This window comes from Corvus brachyrhynchos, unplaced genomic scaffold (genome assembly GCF_000691975.1).
Source record: "Corvus brachyrhynchos isolate BGI_N302 unplaced genomic scaffold, ASM69197v1 scaffold875, whole genome shotgun sequence".
Taxonomy (NCBI): domain Eukaryota; kingdom Metazoa; phylum Chordata; class Aves; order Passeriformes; family Corvidae; genus Corvus; species Corvus brachyrhynchos.
In genome coordinates this window covers 343,003-347,397 of record NW_008238107.1, presented here as the reverse complement: position 1 = coordinate 347,397, position 4,395 = coordinate 343,003, and the positions used below count along the sequence as shown (strand labels likewise).

Genomic DNA, 4,395 nt, shown 5'->3' with positions numbered 1-4,395 from the left:
GCTCAGGTGTTCCCATTCGTGCCCGGATTGGGCCGGGAGAGCCCAGCCTGGCCTTATACGGGCACAGAGCGGCGCTGGCCGCTCCCCCCGGCATGGGCCGATGGGGCCGGGCTCGCTCCTTCCTTCCTTCCCTCCTGGACACAATCCAGGGATCGATTTGCAGCCGGCTCGGGGGTTTGGGGCTCCCGGAGGGGTTTGGGCCCCCCAGGCCATGGGGGCACCCCGGATTGGGCCGGGAGAGCCCAGCCTGGCCTTATACGGGCACAGAGCGGCGCTGGCCGCTCCCCCCGGCATGGGCCGATGGGGCCGGGCTCGCTCCTTCCTTCCTTCCCTCCTGGACACAATCCAGGGATCGATTTGCAGCCGGCTCGGGGGTTTGGGGCTCCCGGAGGGGTTTGGGCCCCCCAGGCCATGGGGGCACCCAGGGTGGGGCTGGAGATCCCCTCGAGCCTGGGGAGAGGGACAGGGACAAATCCCTGCTGAGCCCTTCCCCACTCGCTGAACTCCCTGCTCTGACCTGGAGCGTTTCATCAGGAAAACGAAATGGTCCATCCCGAATTCCACCCTGCCTGAGGCTGCAGGTGAAAACAGCCGGGAAGCTGAGGCCCGGTTTGGGCCAGGATGGTGCAGGAAAGGGAAATCCAACCCTTGTCTTTTCCCCAAAGTGGGGGATTCCTTTTCCCAGTGGCTGATTTCCTGGGGAGAGCCACTTCCATCCCTGGAAGCGGTTGTGCCAGGCCTGGAGAGGGCCTGGAGCATCCATCTTCCTCCTTGTGTTCCACTGGAGTCACTCCAGGTGTTGGCTGGCACTGGGGCAGCAGCTGTGGGGGAACTGGGACGGGCGGATTAAGCTGGGTTTGGAGCCCGAGTGGGAGCTCTGGGCTATCAGTTCCCCATCCCAGGATGGTTCTGTCTCCCTTCCCACACATTTCACCCCATGGCACACGTGGGGGGATTTCTGCTCCTCCCGGCCGGTGCTAAGCAGGAACTCGGCTGGTGCCGGATTTCTCCAGGCTCAGGGCACTGGGAAGGACTGGGAAAAGGCCTGGCTGCTTCCAGAGTGGGGGTGCATCCCTAAATCCACTGGGGAAGGATGGAGTGGTGGAAGAAGAACCAGGAATGCTCCCACCTGCAGCTGTTTCCTGGGGAGCAGAGGGGCTGAGACTCCAGATGGGAAAAGGGTTTTTCCCCTGATGAAGATGTTTTGGGTGTGTTCCTGGAGGATTTGGCCCCTTGGATCCAAAAGTGGAGTCAGAAAGGATCCAGGGATATTCCAGAGAGGGACTGGCAGCACAAGCAGCCAGAGACTGATGTTACCTGGGCCCAGGGAGGGGAAGGTGACAGATCCATCCCCTGTCCGGGTGGGATGGGATGGAGGGATGAGCTCCTCACCTGTTTCACCTTCCCAGAGTGACTCCAGGTGTGTGGGGGCTCTGGAGGAGGGCAGGCAGCGAGTCTGGGTGCACTGGAACAGCCAGGCTGGATCCCAGGAGTCGTTCCCACCTGGATGGGAGTTCCTGGTGGGTGAGAAGCACCCTTTAGGATCACGGAATTATGGAATGGTTCAGGGGGGAGAAGCCTTAAAGCCCATCCAGTGCCCCCCTGCCATGGGCAGGGGCAGGTCCCACCATCCCAGGGTGCCCCAAACCCGGCCAGCCTGGCCAGGGTTTTCAGCCACAGCTGCTCTGGGCTGCAGGATCCCCTTTGGGATCCCCTTTGGGATCACCTCCGTGCCTCGCTCCTTGGGAGCTGTTTCCCTTCCTCTGGAGGCCGGGCTTGGGGGAGAAGGCCGGGAATGGTTTGGGATTTGGGGAGGTGCTGCAGTGGCGTCACCTGCCCGGCAGAGGGAGCCCGGAGCTCGTTCCTGGCGGCTCCAGGTGTGCGGATCCCTGGGCGCGCCCCGGGAGCCGCTCCCCTCCCTGCAGCCTCTTCCCGAATCCCCCTCAGCCTTGATCCGTGCCCGGGATGTGCCCCTGGGATGTGTCACGTCCGAGACCTCCAGGACTTCTGACGTGTCCGGTCCTGGAGAGGCTCCGGGCAGGGCTGGGATCGTCCCCGGGAGCGGCTGGAGCTGATACGGCGTCGCCTGGAGGAGGCTCTGCCGTGGATTCCAGAGTGGCCTGGCAGATAAGAGGGATAAACATCCCCTGATCCCACAGAGCCCCTCAGCAGCTCCCAAATCCCCGTCGGGAATGCGCCCCGGCACCCCAGGGGTGACTGAATGAAGGGGATCACTGGAATCGGCCATAAAACACCTTTCTTGAGCCATAAATGGGGGAATGCTGTTAATTATCCCATTTATTCCCGTTTATTAGTTATTTACCCTCCCTAACCCTGGTTTTCCCAGCGATCCTCAGGCCCTGATCCATTTTTTACATGGATCTGAGAAGGTGATCACCCTCTAACCATCCCACGACCATCCCCTTTTCCATAAAACCTGAGCTTTTCCATCAACCCCCCCCGCCCCCCCTCCAAATTCAGGATCCTTTGAGTTCTTAGGAATTTTTAGGAAGCAGCCAGGTGGGATTTTGTGGCATTTTGAGTCAAAACCAGGGACGTGACAATCCTGGCACTTTCTGGGGCTGCCCCTCACCACTGCATCCTTCTCTGTTTCCCCCTTTTTTCCTCATTCTATCCCTTTAAAAAGGTAAATCCGATGTATTTTATTCTGGATTGACACGGGGGGTGCAACCAGGACCTTTTCTGAAGGGCTGCGAAAGGGATTTTTGTGGGGTCCTGAGCTGATGGTGCTGCCTGGCACCTGCAGCAATTCCCTGGGGAATTTGGGGCTGGAATTGGGGCTGGTGGTGACTCCGGGATAAGAACAGCAACGGGAATTTGCCCTGAGGAAGAGGCTGGGCCCTGCTGAGGGAGGGATGGTGCGGGAGGGGAGTCCCGGAGCCGTGGATCGTCCCCGGCAGAGCTCAGCTCCCGTCGGTGGAGGGCAGGAATTCTGCTGGATGGACGCGTTCGCGGTGCCCTCGGAAGTGGTCAGCGGGCTCCGAGGCTGCGGGACAGGGGAGCGCTGGGCTGGCTCCGTCCCTCCCGTGTCCCAGAGTCCAGGAACGCGGCCGGAATCCCAAGGCTCAAACCAACCCTTTCCTCCCCTGCTGCGGCCTCAGGGCTCCTCCCAGCCCCGTGGGTGGTGAAGGCTCAGAAACAGCAAAAAGGTCCCCAAAATCCAATGTCAGGGAGGAAAAGCAGCGGGAAGGTCTCAGCTGAGCCCCCCCGGCCTCCAGATCCCTCAGTTCGGGTGTCCCAGGCTCCCACTCCGGCCTCATCCCGGACAACACGAGCCCCGTTCTGCTCCTGCCCCGGGAACGGGGCTGCTCTGAGCACGGACCCTGCCTGGGAAGGGCTTTTCCCAAGGGCCTTTTCCAAGGGCTTTTCCCAAGGGCTCTGCAGGTCCCTGGCTCCAGAGGCAGCCCTGCACTAACCCTGCCCAACTGGGAGCTGCCCAGAGCCACCCCCTTCCCCATCCTGCCAGGTTGGGAAACTGGATTTAACCCTTTCCTCTGGTCTGGAATGTCCTTCCCATCCTCTGTCTCCCACCCCCTGCCCTGGACCCGGAGAGCTGCTCCCAGATTTGGGTCCTCTGGCACCCCGGGGGCCCTGGGCTGCTTGGGATCTCCCGGGGAATCCCCCGGGGGAACAGGGAGCAGCTGTGATCCAAAAGGGCACCTCTGGAATGAGGGGTCACAGGGAAGTGCGGGTGCCCAGGATGGACCTGGCCCGGGTGTGCAAGAATTCCCCTTTGGAGAGGGGCAGGAGGAGTTTGGGGAGGGGAAGCTGACCCCAGAAGGGCAGAGTGTCTCCCAGGTGGGCAGCAAACAGCAAAGCTGCTCCCAAATTTGGGTCCTCCAGCACCTCAGGGAACCTGGTCTGGTTTGGATCTCCCAGGGAAATCCCTCTGGGGGTCAAGGAGCACCAAAAAACCCCAGTGATCCAAAAGGGCACCTCTGGAATGAGGGGCTGTGGGGAAATCGGGTGCCATGGGGTGCAGAAATTCCCCTTCAGAGAGGGGCAGGGGGGTTTGGGGAGGTGGAGCAGTGCTGGGCGGGGTCCCCTCACTCCCAAAAGCTGCTCCCCAAGGCCTTGGATCCCGAACCGTGGCTGCCCCTCCGGCCCCGTGTCCTCCACCCCGGGGATGTGCCCAAGCCAATCCCTGGGATGCAATTCCAGCCTCACTCGGCTGCCAGAGCTCAGCCAGAGCCCCCGCGTGGGTCCTGCTGGGGAGGAGCTGCTGCCCAGGTGCCTGGGCTGGGAAGTTGGAGAAAACCAAGGACAGGACACGACAGATTCCGAGAGACAGAATTTATTGTACCAGCCAAACCCCGTGAGCCAGAGCTGCGCTTCCTATCCTACGGGAATGTGGGAATGGGGACCCAGAATCCA

At 61.6% G+C, this 4,395-nt stretch overlaps 1 protein-coding gene across 1 annotated transcript in view; it reads left to right on the top strand.

Annotated features, from left to right (window-relative positions):
* Positions 1–4,395, top strand: part of BCDIN3D (BCDIN3 domain containing RNA methyltransferase) — a 25,289-nt gene that overhangs the window by 18,964 nt on the left and 1,930 nt on the right.